Here is a 15,661-nt window from a genome sequence, read left to right on the forward strand (position 1 = left end):
TGATTGGTTCATTTTTGTTTTCCATTTCCTCTTGATTACATTTTGTATTTTTTTAATTTTAGAAAAATTCTATCCATTTATTTGGTTTTAAGATCTTTAGCAAATTTGTTGAGCAAATTCTATGATGTTTAAGAAAATACTCTTTGAAATTTTATAGCCATTTACTTTTGATTTGTGTGTGTGCATGTGTGTGTGTGTGCACATGCCAGTATTGTCTTTATTTTCTCTAATTGGATCATTTCTACTAGAGATATATTTACATTGTTAATATTTAATAAGAACTATATTTTAATGATGTTGATCCCATCTAATCTTTTTTATTTGATTAATTTTTATTCTTATCTCTAGCAGTTTAATTTTAAAATATTCATCTCTAAAGTCTTAGTAAATTATAATTTCCTTCTCAAAGTATGAAATATTTAGCATTGTATTTTCACATTTCCAAGCCCTTAACAAGTTTCTTTGAAGTTTTTGTTATAGATTTTAATTATACCATTATCAGAAAATGTCTACATTTATCAATTACTTGACATTTGTTGCATTTTTTCATGATTTTTTATTTTCAAATTTTGCATTTTGTCTTTGAACTTGAAAATAATTTAACTTTACTGTATTTATTATATATTTTTGTGAGTTTTCTAAGATTTTTATTTTTTGGTTCAATACATTTAATAATATGTTCAAACTGCCAAATTGTTTTATTGCCACTGTGAATTTAGTATTTCCAATATAATTATTTAGTATTTTAAAAATATATTCTAAGAACCACTAGGCAAGGAAAATAAATTAAAGCTATTGAAATTGGAAAAGAAAAGTTTAAGTATGTCTGTTTAGAGAAGTATGATTTTATATATACAAAATCCAAAGGAATCCACAAGAAAATCATTTGTGCTAACAAACAAATTCAGCAAAGTTGTGTGCTACAAGGACAACATGCAAAACTATTTATTCTCACACACCAGCAGAGAAATTCCACAGAGTAGATTAAAGGGAAAAATTCCATTAACAATAACATCTAAAAGAATAAAATATCTAGGAAAAATGTATATAAGGATACAGAAGACTATGCTGAAAACTACAAAACACTACAGAAAGAAGAACTAAATAAATGGGAAGATATATCAGGCTCATGGATTGGAACAGTTAACATTGATAATATGTCAATATTACTCAAAGTAATATACAAATTCAATGCAATCCCTATCAAATTTCCAGCAGCCTTTTATGGGTTTTTTGTTTGTTTTTTGTTTTTGTTTGTTTGTTTGTTTGTTTTTGCAGAAATTTGGAAGCTGATTCTCAAATTCATTTGGAACTGCATGGGGCAATGAATAGCACTATTGATTTTGAAAAAGAATAACAGGGTTGGAGGACTCACACTTCCTGATTTCAAATTGTTTTACAAATCAACAGTAATCAAAACAGTGTGGTACAGGCTTAAAGATAGACAAATATAACAATGGAACAGAATTTAAAATGCAGAAATAGACCCACACATCTATGACAAATTGACAAAGAAGGTAAATACATGCAGTAGGTAATGAATGACCTCTTCAAGAGAAACTGGATATCCATATGCAGAAAAATGAAGGTAGACCCCCATCTCACAGGATACTCCAAAATCAACTCAAAATGTGTGAAGGACCTAAATACAAAAGTTAAAACTGTAAAACTCTTAAAAGGTAATATAGGATCTGCTTAATGAGCCTGGAGCACAGCTATGGTGAAGAAACCAATGCCAAGTGGGCCCCCACTATCACTCCCTCTCCTTCTTCCAGCCCCTTATCCTGTCTACTCAGTGCTATCTGCCCTGGAGAGCTGCCCAGAGTTCCCAGAAGCCATGGGTGGTGAATACTAATTCTGCTGGAAAGCAAAAGAGTAATATGCTTCCCAAGTTCAAGTGCCACATCAATGATGATGATGTCACTGGTTCTGGGCAAATTGAGAGGAGAAATAGTTTGGATGATGATTGGGATAGAGAGGAGGATTTTTTCCTAAGGGGAAATTCTGGACCAAGATTTGGACATATAAATAATAAAATTAAGCATGTTCAGAATCAAGTGAATGGAGTTATTGAGGACATGCAAGAATTTTTTACAAAGGTAATTGAAAGAGGAGAGAGACTATATGAAATACAGGGAAAATCAGAAAGCTTATTGTATAACACAACTACTTTTAGCAAAAGATCCAAACAGCTTTGAATACAAATATCATGGCACTGATTCAAATAAAAGCTATCATGGTTTTGTTGTTGTTATTTTGCTAGTAATTTTCTTTCCTATAGTTGTGAAATACCACACTTAATTTGATGGCAGAGATCTTCATTAAAAAAGATCTGGGATAATAATAATAAAAGATGGCTGCATAATTTAAATGAAACCCATATATATAACTTTCAAAACTTCTTTTTCAAGAAACTAAGAGGCAAGTATCATTTCAAAATGGAGCACTGAGAATGTTCAATTATCTGCTACTCTTTGAACACATGATTTTAATAATTATGTTTAAGACAAAAATAACCAGCCTTTATTTTGCCATATTCCAGGGATCTAATTTGAAACTAGATATTGCCAATTAATTATTTGTGTATATAGTTAAAAACTGATGGTAATATTTCATAATATTATTTTAATGGCATAAGGATTTAAATTATTGCATCATGATGGTTGGTCATGGTGGAGGTGAGGAAATATTTGTAGAGCACCAAATCCTTATGCTAAAAGAGATACACAAGTATACAGTCAATATTTACAAGTCTATATTCTTCTTTCATTAGTTACTCTGCAAACAATTTCCACAATGTTTATAGGTGTCACAAAAGCTAAATATTGTAAATATTGCTGTCTTCACATAGAACTAAAAGCATTCCAATAATCCTGTTTTAGAGTCTATAAGGGAAGGGATAGAATTTATTTGGGTATTTGGATTATGGAAATGGGAAATGTGAACAATGTAGAATGTATAGTATGAAACCATAATAGTGGAGATAATGAAATTAATGAAGAATGTAATTGGAGGTTTGAAAATGACCTAATATAGCTGCAAATAATGATCTGGACTGTTTTCAGTTAACTGCCATAAGGAGGGGCCAGCCATAATGTGAGTAAATGAAATTCACAGGTAACTTATTTCGTAAGTTTATTTTAATTAATAGCTTTCCTCTTTAACTTCAGCTAGTGCTTTCCCCAGAAGGTTGAAAGCTAAATTGGGTAAAATGGGATACATTTGTTTTCCCTTGATCATCCACTGGGAGATGCATATTGTGTCAAATCAGTCAACACTAATGAGAAATCAAAAATAAGGAGCCTAGATAATCTGTATATGGGGTTATCAGTAAGTAAGCAACCAAATGCTAGGTTGCCATGTTTATTTCAGCCTCTTTTTATAACCATAAGATGTGCTATAATGCTAACTTTAAAATGTGCCAACATCCTTCTGTTGTTTAAGCAAGTTGAAGTGAAAATACATAGGACACAACTGTAGATGGGGAGGAAGCTTTGTAATAAAATTGGAAATTCCACAAAAACTGGTGTACATGGACATCTTCAGAACATACATAATTCACTAAATTTGAAATAAGTTTAGTAGAAAATAGCAGTATTTAAATAGGAAAAAAATGATCCTATAGAATTTTATTTCTTTGTTCATTTTAATTCAAAATATATGAAATGTAGAACCTTTTTTTTAATTCTACAGGATTAATACTAAGAGTCAAAAATGTTCTGTGTAGAATGGGAAGGAATTTGAAGGGAGAAATCCAATAAGAGATACTCAAGACACCTGCAAATTATGACTATCTTAATATAACCACTAAATTTTATAGTTTGCTAAGAACATTAAAAATGTCTCTGGTCTCATCACTCTTTGCAGATGTTAATTAATATAAACAACTTCTGGACTGCTCATAAATCCTTTGACAAAATAGGATTAAATCCCAGACAAGTGAGCATTTTTAGAATTTCAGTAACTGAAGTTGAACAATGGAAATGTTTTAACTGAGTGATTAAAATCAATCCTAATGTATGTAAGTAAGTATATATGTCCTTTATTTGATATTGGAATTAGACTTACAAATGGTCAATTTCCTAATAATTGGTGTGGAAAACATGTTTCTCTATGATATATGCTAGTGAATGTGAAGACTATTTCTCAAAAACAGTTTCAGCCAGAATCAACATTTGTAGTGTTTCTTTGAATAAAGTACATCATTTTAAAGAAAGAATTATAAAAATAAAGGAAATTATAAAATTACTTTACAAATTTTTTTTCTAAAAATAAAGGAAACTTTAATTAAAAAATATATAAATAGGGGCAAATCTTCATGACCTACTATTCTTACATATGACTTCAAAAGCAGAAGTAACAAAAAACAACCTACAGAATGGAAGTAAATGGTTTCAAAACATACATCAGATAAGGGCTTAATAGCCAGAATATATAAAGAACTTTTACAATGCAACAACAAAAAACCATTCAACAGAATTTAAAAATGGGCAAAAAACTTGAATATACATTTCTCCAAATAAGATATGCAAATTGCCAATAAACACATGCAAATTTGTTCAACATCATTAGTTACTGAGAAAGCACAAATTAAAACCATGATATACCACTTCACACCCACAAGAATGGCTATTACTAAAAAAATGGAAACCCTAATGTAAACCATGGGTTATAATTATTAGTACAATTATAAAAATATTATTTCATCAATTGTAACATATCACACTAAGGTAAGGTGTCAGTAATAGGGCTGTATATGGGAATTCTGCATTTTATGAATATTTTTTCTGTAAATCTAAAACATCTCTAATAAAAAAAGTGATAGAAAATGGAAAAAAGCTTTGGCGAGAATGCAGAGGAATTTGTACTCTAGAATATTGATAGTGGGAATGTAAAATAATGCAGCCTTTGAAGAAATCATTATAGTGATTCCTCAAAAAGTTGAATATGGAATTACTACTTGTTTCAGCAATCCCATTTCTAGGCATATATCCTAACAGGTTTACATAAAGATATTTGTCTGTCCATGCTTATAGCAGCATTATTCACAATAGTCAAAAGCTGAAAACAGCAAAATGTCTATCAACAAGTTAATGGATAAACAAAATGTGATGCAAACACACAATGGAATTTTTTTATCATAACAAGAAAAATGAAGTTAAGAGACATTCTGCAACCTGGAAGAGCCTTGCAAACATTATGTTCAATGAAATAAGCAAGACACATAAGGACAAAAATTGTTTATCACTTTGATGAATAGAAAGAGTACATTTGCAGAAGCAGAAAGCAGATTATAGGTTATTAAAGGAAGAGGATGGGGTATGGGGAGGGAAAGAGATAGTGCTTGCAAATATTTAAAAATAAATAAAATAAGTGGGTGAAACTTCATGGGAGTGATCTAGAGATATAAAAGTATCTCAGCCAGTTTACAAGAATCTTCTGCAAGCACTGATCCATGAAGGATAAAGAGAAACTTCCCTAAGATTTCCAGGTGAAATAGGAAAAAAGTATTCATACTTGTTTTGGAAGATAGAGTGGAGTGGGTTAGGTCACCACCACTATAGAGCATAGCAAAGCTATCACCTCCACATCATTTAAAAATGATCTGTACACAAAAGCATGCAATATTCTACCATTGGTCCCAGAGAAACATATTTGTGACCAGGGGCCCATGGCTGGGGCTTCTATTCAATAGGAATAACCATCTTTCCATACAACAATCATCATAATGTAACAAGTACACTCTCTTAGTTTCCTAGCTGTTAAAGCAAATACCATACCGTGGGTAATATTAACAACAGGAATTTATTGGCTTACAGCTTCAGAGGCTAGAAAACTTTATTACTTCTGAGGTAGGTATCACCTGGCTGGTCAGCAATCTTTGGGTTTCCTTGACTTTTCTGACACATGGCAATGCACATGGCCATCTCTTCTCATTTCTCTTTGGGCTTCTGCTGATTTGTAGCTTCTGGCTGCTCCTTGTGGCTTCTTGTCTTGTGTCCAATTTCCTTTGCTAAGGAGGACCTCAGTCATACAGGATTAAGGGCCACCTTTACTCATTTTGGGCACATGTTAACTAATAATATTTCAAATGTTCTATTCAAAAATGGTTTCACATCACAGGACTAGTGTGGTTGGAACCTGAATATGACTTTTGTGGAGGACATGATTGAATGATCATACATATACTAAATAATAATAATTACAATAATAATAATAAATATAAAGTACAAATCCAAGTTGAATCACAAGATTCAGTTTTAGATACAGAATATAGGTATTATTATTTTCAGTCATTAAGTAAGAAAATTTAAGACAATTTGCATCAATTTCTATTTTCACAATTTTTTCATCTCCCATGCCTGTACTTTGAATGCATATATCTTCTTAGTGAAGTTAAAGTCTTCTCATTTCCTGTAAAAGAATCTGTGTATGTGAAAATCTTTCAATATTTTTATTTACAGAAAATGTGTTTTTATCCCATATTCTACATGGACACATGCATGGATTTTATTCTCCCTCAGCAATTGGAATGGGATACTATAATACACAGATGTGATTTCATATTATTTAATTTGTATCCTTCCTCCTACAGTTTTTCATCTTTTATTTTTTCTCCTCTTTCTCTGAAAGTAGATTTATTTTCTCATTTTACTTAAGTTCAATAAATATTTTATTTAAAGTCTATTTTGTGTTTTTACCTTATAAAACATGCAGTTATTAACTGTCAGAAAACTTACACATTTCATAATAGTTATTAAGCAAACATATATATCTTCTACTATACTGTTGTGTTCCAGTTGGTAAACCTAAAATTCCTATTTTCTCTTATTTAGCCTAATCATGAAAATCCAACTGATAGCTGAATAGAGGAAAATACTCAATATTATCCTTTAGCTGGAAAATGCTTAGTATAGACTTTGTTAACTAGAAATGTTTATTATAATCATTTCACTGAAGCAGCTTTGATTCATTTCAAGCCTAAAAGAACTTCTTGGCAGAGCTTGCTGTAATTAATCTCAGAATTTTACTCTCTGTTCCTGGTTACATTAAAAAAACCTTCCAGCTCTCCTTTCAGGGATAAAGATAATGTACACAGTGGGATGAAAACACCATATAGGCTAATATCAACACCTTCTTACCTGCAGAAAGACAAGGTCAAAGCCTGAATGAGGGGAGGACCTCTAAGATAAAGAACATTCTGACAAAACAGCTTTTCCTTTCCTATTTTTTCTTTCTTTTTCTTTTTATTTCTTCTTCTTTCTTCTGGATCCCAGCCATTTCTTTATGTCTTTGGGCTATACAGGCCCAGATAACCCTTCTCACTCTGAACTGGTTTTGGAAAATTATCTCCTCCAGTTCCTTACATGTGCACCTGTAATAAAACTCACTGTATCACCAAAACAAAGAGACTTGCTTCTCTGTTTGATGGGAGTTCAGATGGGCCAAAACATGGAAGACTACATTTATCTGATGGTAACAGAACTACATAAGTGATTCTTCATATGTGTTTTTAATACAGGTGATTATTCAACTTGTGCCTTCTAAAGAGATTCCTGTCCCATAGTGAGACTGTCCTTATTCAAATACTGTTAATAAAAATTCTGGTAAAATACATGAAACGGGAGTTCTAGTAAAATATTTCATGCTGACATCTTTAATTCATGTATCAAAAATATATGTATTTCTATTTAGTACAAAGTATCTATTATAGGATGAACTATATACCTATACACAAAGCTTTAACATCTTCAATATATTCCTAAATGTTTATAAATATGAATTATCAGTTATTCAATAAGATATCATTTCTGGATAAAACATTTTCCCATAATATTTGGTATCTTCTTGGGAGTTTTCTGCTATGCTCCTAGTGTGAAAATAAAGATTTTTGAGACTTCAGCATGCTGATAGAGATTTATACTCAGTGTGAGTTCTTTGATGTTTCATTTTACTCTTAAGATTTCTTTTCTCTGTGTACCTCAATGAGTTGTCAAGAATGATTCCTGATGGAAGGTTCTCCTACATTCATTATATTCATAGGATTTTTATCCTTTGTAGATGTCCTGATGTTCTTTGAGTTTTTACTGCCCTGAGAATTTTCCACATTCACTATATTAATAGGATTTTTTCCTCCTCATTGAGTTCTCTGATGGCTAATGAAGATTGGCATCTGAGATGAGGTATTCTCACATTCATTTAACTTTTAGGGCTCCTCCCTATTACTGAGCTCTCACTGCCTGACATGTACAGAAGTCAATGCCATGACACTGGTATTTTGAGAAAAGAAAGAGCTTTAATGCAGGGTCCACTAGTCCAGAAGCCCTGGAAAACTGTCTCTTAACCATTAACAGTAGAAAGTGAAAAATTCTGAATTTTTTTTCACTAACTTTAATGAAAGCTCTGTCCAAGCTGCCATCATTGCTGTTTTACTCCACACACTAAACACTCTGGCCTTGTGCCCTTAGCATATGGCATAACATTTGTTTGGGGAGTCCAACTTGGAAAACCATCTTTAAAAATCCATGGCTTTTCTACTTGTTCCAAGATGATTAACTTTGGCTTAGTAATGCAATATCCCGCTTGGACAAGGTTGTCATACATCTCCAGCATTGCATACCTGTACAGGGCTGAGTAGGACTAAGCTGCTGCCAGTTCCCAGAGTGCAACCAAAAATCCTTTCCATGAATGGCAATGATTCCTCAACCTCTATTTCTATATTTCTAGAAAATGTACAGAACTATGAAAGTGTTGCTCTGTCTTCTGAAACTTGTCTCAATCCTCTCATTGTGTTACCTGTTGAAATGTCTTCCTGATGTTACCTGTTCTAGTTTGCTAATGCTGCCATTAGGCAAAATACCAGAAATGGATTGGATTTTTTAATGGGGGGTTATTTGGTTACAAATTTACAGTCTGAAAGCCATTAACATTTCCAAATTAAGGTATCAACATAAGTATACTTTCACTGAAAGAAGGCCAATGGCATTCAGAAAATCTCTGACAGTGGCAAAGGCATGTGGCTGGTGTCTGCTGATCCTGGGTTGTGTTACAGCTCCTCTCTCACCTGCTCTCCAAAATGTCACTCTCAGCTTCTCTGTGGTCCTTCTGCTTGTCGTCTCTTTTACAGGACTCCAATTATTAAATTGAGGTCAACCCTGAATGGGTGTGGTCCATATATCCATGGAAATAAATCAAATATTTCACCCACAGTTGATTGAGTCACATATCAAATAAAAAGATTACAACCTCATCAACACTGATACATCTGTTACCACAAGATTGCATCCAAGTACATGGCATTTTGGGGGACAATACATCCAAACTGGCATATTCTACCCCCATACCACAAAATGACATGATCTTTCCATATACAAAATCCATTCATCCTATCACAATATCACAAAAGCATAAATCATTTCAGTAACAATAACAAAGTATAAGATCCTATCAAAATCAGTTACAGGCATGTTTTGTCCTAAGGCAATCTTCCCCTCTAGCTGTGGACATGTGAAAAATAGAAAAGTTATCTGCTGCCAATATACAATGGAGGGATAGTCATAGGATAAATATTCTTGTTGCCATAAGGAGAAACTTAAAGGAAAACACAGTTAATAGGACCAAAACAGTTCTTAAAAACCACAAGGCAAATATCATTAGATTTCAAAGTCAGAGAGTCACTTATAGAATGACATTTTATCCTTGGGGCTTGAGAGAGCAGGATTCCAAACCTTTACAAGAGCCTTTGAGGCTGTTTTATTCTCTCCAAATTCTGGGGTTAGTGCTGCAATATATCCACATATTGAGGAGACCACCTTCTTGGCCCCACCCTCCTCAAACTTTAGGGCAGCACATGGAATCTCTTCCATCTCCAGGGCACATACTCAACCTGTTCAGAACAATAGGGTGGTGGCCAGGCTCTCCTCAATTCCCCAGGAATGTGCTCCATCCTTTCAGTGGTAGCACCCTTCCTGACCATCCAGGCAGAAGGTCCAACCTCTGCCTCCAGGGCAAACTCACCCTTTCCATATGCATGGGTTGCTTTGCTCTTCTTGCCTGAAATTTCTTGATTCTAGACCACAATTTCCATGCTTCTGTCTTTGAAGTAATTTTTCCTTTAATTTGTCCCTTCTCTGTCCCCTGAAGTCTGGACCAGCTGTGGTTCTGTCTATACAGAACTCACAAATCTTTTAGTCTTGGCAGGCAGTTTATAGGGGTCAAAACCATCAAACAATAGCACTTATGACAAATCCTTTCTGGATAACTCCATCTCCAATCCTGACTTGTACTGAATTGGTGGTCAGGTTCCATGTTTGGGTAAATCCTCACATGGGGCTGTAGATGATTCTGGGGTCTCACTTTCTGGAATTTTCTAGACTATCACTTTCTGGTTTCTTTATATCCAAGAGTCAATTTCTCAGCTTATCTCTGCCTGTTGGATTTTACTATAAGCTGTCCAAATTAAGGTATCAACACAAGCATACCTTCACCAAAGGAAGGCCAAAGTATCCAGAATATCTCTGCTAGCTGTGAAGGTATGTGGCTAGTATTTGCTGATCCCAGATTTTGTTCCTATTTCTCTCTCAGCTGATCTCTAAAATATGACTCTCAGATGCTCTGAGATCCTTCTGTTTGTCAGCTCTTTTATGGGACTCCTGTCATTAAATCAAGACCCACCCTGAATCAGTGGGTTCCATATCTCCATGGAAATAATTTAATCTAACATTTCACTTACAGTTGAGTGAGTCGTGTCTCCATAGAAACACTCATTCAAAAGATTCCAACCTAATCAATACTAGTACATCTGCCCTGCACAATACTGCATGAAAGAACATGATGTTTTGGGTGGACATAATACATCCAAACTTCCACACTACCCAAAATGCTCATGGACATGATATCAAGGGTCTGCCCTTTCTTGGCCTCTGTTCTAGTTTGCTAATGCTGCCAGAATGCAAAACACCAGAAATGGATTGGCTTTTATAAAAGGAGGTTTATTTCATTACATGGTTACAGTCTAAAGGCCATAAAGTGTCCAAGGTAACACATCAGAAGTCAGGTACCTTCACTGAAGGGTGGTCAATGGTGTCTGGAAAACCTCTGTTAGCTGTGAAGGCACATGGCTGGTGTCTGTTCCAAAGTTCTGGTTTCAAAATGGCTTTTTCCCAGGATGTTCCTCTCTAGGATGCAGTTCCTCAAAAATGTCACTCTTAGTTGCTCTTGGGATATTTGTCCTCTCTCAGCTTCTCTGGAGCAAGATTCTACCTTCAATGGCTGTCTTCAAACTGTCTCTCATCTGCAGCTCCTGTGCTTTCTTCAAAGTGTCCCTCTTGGCTGTAGCAGTTTGCTCCTTCTGTCTGATCTTATATACTGCTCCAGTAATTTAATTCAGAACCACCCTGAATGGACAGGCCAACAACTCCATGAAAATTACCCAATCAGTCATTATCCACATTTGGATGGGGCACATCTCCATGGGAAACACTCAAAGAGTTACAATCTAATTAACACTGATAGGTCTGCCCACACAAGCATACATCAAAGATAATGGCATATGGGGGACATAATGCCTTCAAACTGGCACAGCCTCTTTCTCCCTCACTTTGAAATTCCTATAAGGATAAGCATTCTTAGTTCAGTTGCCTGATTTTCCTGATGTGATTCTTTTTCCTAAGGTTCCCTGCATTTTTTACAAAAGATGCTCCTTTTCCTAGGAATCAGAACCTGGGCTAATTCATGTCAAGCCCTTGGTTGCACACCTCACACTTACTGGCTCTTCCTAGAGTAGAGAGATCACACAGGTTTATACTTGCACTAAGGAAGAATGGCCCACCCCACCTCCACCAGCCTCACCTAGTTAGCCAGTCACTCAGAGTATACTTATGTCAAATCTTTAATTAAATTTAATCCTGGTGTTTTACATTTCAAAATTCTATTAAAAATGGAAATAAATTTTTTCATTTCTGAATGTTTGTCCCTAATAGAAATACAATTTTTACATTGATCATCTTTCATGCAAATAGTCTAAATTAATTTATTCTGTGTTGTAATTTCTGTAGGTTTGCTGATTATGTAAAATTTTCTGTTTTCTGTTATTTGAAGTTTTATTTTTCTCTTCATTATATTTAGGCATTAGTGTCAGTTTGGATATATTATGTTCCTGAAAAGCCATGTTTCAATCCAGTCTTGTAGAATATATGGATTAGATTGTTTCCAAGTAGATATGGCTCACCCATCTGTAGGTAAAATATATGATAGAAATACTTCCATGGAGATATGGACCTGCACATTCAGCATGGGTCTTGATTCATTTGCTGGATTCCTTTATAAAGGGCCAAAAAGGCCCAGACATTGCTGATACTGACACATAGAGATGCTTGGAGATGTGGACTGAAGGACATTTGAAGATGCTAAGCTAAGAAATGAGGCACAGAGTTTGCCCTGGAGAAGTGCTGAGTGATCCAGAGACATTTTTTTCAGAATGTCATTTTGAAAGACAACCTAGGAGCAATGGAGCAGCAGATGCCAGCCATGTGACTTCCCAGTCAACAGAGGTGTTCTAGACACCATCAACCATTTCTTCAGTGAAGGTATTCTTTTGCTGATGTCTTATTTTGGACATTTCACATCACTGATTTCTGGTTTCTTTGTTTTAAAGGAGCAGATAATCTGGCAAACTGAGTTCTGGTGTGGATGGAAGGCAGAATTTGAAAGCAACAACCAGGGATACTTAGATGAAGAGATCTCCAAACTACATGTGAAAGATGTAGCCTGGTTTCTAGTTGGAGTTTATAGTAAAATGTGTGAGGAAGGAGATAAGCTAAGAAATGAACTTTTGGGTTCAAAGACACCAGAAATTGATAATCTGAAATTGTCTAGGCTTTCATATCAGGTTTTAATGAAACCTAGAACTAGCCAGCCATTACAACTAGGATTGGAGATGGAGTTACCAGGAAAGTATTTGTGGAATGTCCTACTGTCTGACAGTTTTGGCACCTGGAATTTGCATACCAAGCCAACAAAATTTTGTGAGATCTGTATACACAAACTAATGTTGGTCTGGACTGGAGGGGGCAGAGAAGGAACAAATTGAAGGCAAAATTTCCTCAAAGACAGAATCATGGAGACTGTGTTCTAGAGTCAAGAAATATTGGGCAAGGAGAGCAGAGAAACCCATGCCAGGCAAAGGGTGAGTTTCCCCAGAGGCAGAGGCTGGGTCTTCTGTCTCAATGCTCAGGAAGAGTGCTGCCATCCCTGGCCCACAGGGAGTATGTAGTACATTCCCTGTGGACTTGGGAGAGCCTGATCCCCACCCCACTGTTCTAAAGGGATTAAGCATGTACCCTAGAAATGGAAAAGAGCACAGATGTCACCTGAATATTTGAACAGTGTGGGGCCAAGAAGAACATCATCTCCCCAATGCATAGATATGTTGGAGCACTCACCCCAACATTTGCAGAGAAAAGGGCTGCTGGAAAGGCCTTTGGAAAGCATGGGACTCCTGCTTTCTCAAGCCCCAAGGATAAAAGATCATTCTAAAAATGAGCCTTAGACTTTGAAATCTAATGGAGTCTGTATTGCAGGTTTTAGGAATTGTTTTATCTTTCCTGTGAATCCTCTTCTCCTTTCAGTTTCTACCTATGGCAACTGGAATATTTTTCTCATGACTGTCTCTCCTTTTTATATTGGCAGCAGATCACTTGTTCTAAGTTTCACAGATCTATAGCTAGAAAGGAATTTTGCATTAAGATGGACCACTCCTGTAAATGATTTTGATAAGAGCTTATGCTTATATATTGTTATTGAAGTGATTAAGTTTTTGGTATTGTGAATTAATGACTGTATTTTGATATTTGGAAGAAACATGTATTTTTGGGATCCAGTGGTTGGATTTGCCAATTTGTATATATTATGTCCCCCAAAAAAGCCATGTTTCAATCCAATCTTGTGGGATATTTGGATTAGGTTGTTTCCATGGAGAAGTGACTCACACAACTGTAAGTGATAAACTCTGACTGAATATTTCCATGGATATGTGGCCCTGCACATTCTATATGGGACTTGATTAGTTTACTGGAGTCCTTTCAAAAAAGCCACACAGGACCAGATATTTGCCCATGTGACCCATAGAGATGCTTGGGGATGATTACTGAAGGAGATTTGGACATGCCAAGCTAAGACATGAGGCCCAGAGTTTGCCTCAGAGAAGCTCAGAGAGACCTAGAGACACTTTGGAGAATGTCATTTTGAAATGCAACCTGGGAGCAAAGAAAGAGCTGACACCAACCACATGTCTTCCCAGCAAACAGAGGTGTTCTTGATGCCATTAGTCATTTCTTCAGTGAAGTTATTCTCTTGTTGATTCTTTAATAAGGACATTTTCATGGCCTTCTGACCGTAAATTTCTAACCTAATAAAACCCCTTTATAAAAGCCAATCCATTTCTAGTGTTTTGCATAATGGCAGCTCTAGAAAACTGGAACAGCTTTATTTTTATTTCATATTTCTTTTACTTTATCCCAGAAAGCATCTACAATATAATGCTGATGATAAATTATGAATATGGCATATGTGTTAGGAAGAAGGTATTAAGTCTTTCATTATGAAATTTTTAATTTTTTTTGTAGACAGCCTAAAACAGATTAAGTTTCCTTCTTCTCCTAGTTTGCTGAATGTTTTTGTCATGAAAGGGTGTGGTATTTTGTCAAATGTTTTCTTTTTTTGGCATGTATTCATCTAAGAATATGACTTTCTTGTTGTGCTCTGGTACTATGGTGAATTGTGTACATTCACTGAAGATACAAAACCACTAACATTCATCTATAACCCTCAATTGGTAATAAAGTAGTGCTTTTTATAAATTGTTAGATTCTGTTTGCTAACAATTGCTAAAGATATTTTGACATATAAATGAGGTATATTTTTCTGTATGTTTCATTATTTTTATGACTGACTATATTTGATATCAGGTATGCTAGCTTCATTCATCTCTGGTTTTGGTAGTCTTTGTTATTTCTCGTTTTTGATATTCATCAGTCTTGCTGGGGGTTATTTATCTTTATTTCCTTAATCTAAAAAATTTATAGATTGAGAGGGTCTTCCAGGAAGATGGTGGAATAGAAGAGGCAGGGCAAATTTCTACTCCATGAAAAAACTTGAGGAAGGACAGAGAGCACCTGGAACAGTGTCTCCAGAGTGTGACAGACCAGAATGGGACCTCTATAACACAGTGGGGATGTGGATGAAAATGTAGGGAAATTATTTCTCTAAGGATGGGGTGAGTTTATTCAGCTAGGACTGATGCTGAGGGCTGGTGGCTGTACCTGGCTGCAAATCACAGGGAGGAAGCAGTTTCCACTCCCCATGCAACCATCTTAGCAGTTGGCTGGGGAAACAACTCTTCATAGCCCTGCAGCCTGAGCTCCCATGAGAGAACTCTGGATTCAGCAGACTTGTGGTGACTGCATTTACTCCTTCTCCATGGAAACCTGTGGTGTGCAAAGTTGAGATCCAGGGAGAGGCAAGGGTGCTATGTGGATGTACCAGGAGCCCCTCCCCAACCCCAAAGCCTCATGAACATATGACATACAGGGACTCCAGGACATTTGAGCTGGAGGCTGAGATGTGCAGGCCCACAGAAAGACAGTGGTCCACTCGGAGGCCC

The 15,661-nt window shown here is 35.5% G+C and overlaps 1 pseudogene; it reads left to right on the top strand.

The window, feature by feature from the left end:
• Window positions 1-1,880: 1,880 nt before the first annotated feature.
• LOC119511897 lies at window positions 1,881-2,301 on the top strand (annotated as a pseudogene).
• The last annotated feature ends 13,360 nt before the right edge of the window (window positions 2,302-15,661 follow it).

The sequence above is a fragment of the Choloepus didactylus genome, chromosome 16 (assembly GCF_015220235.1).
Source record: "Choloepus didactylus isolate mChoDid1 chromosome 16, mChoDid1.pri, whole genome shotgun sequence".
NCBI lineage: Eukaryota > Metazoa > Chordata > Mammalia > Pilosa > Megalonychidae > Choloepus > Choloepus didactylus.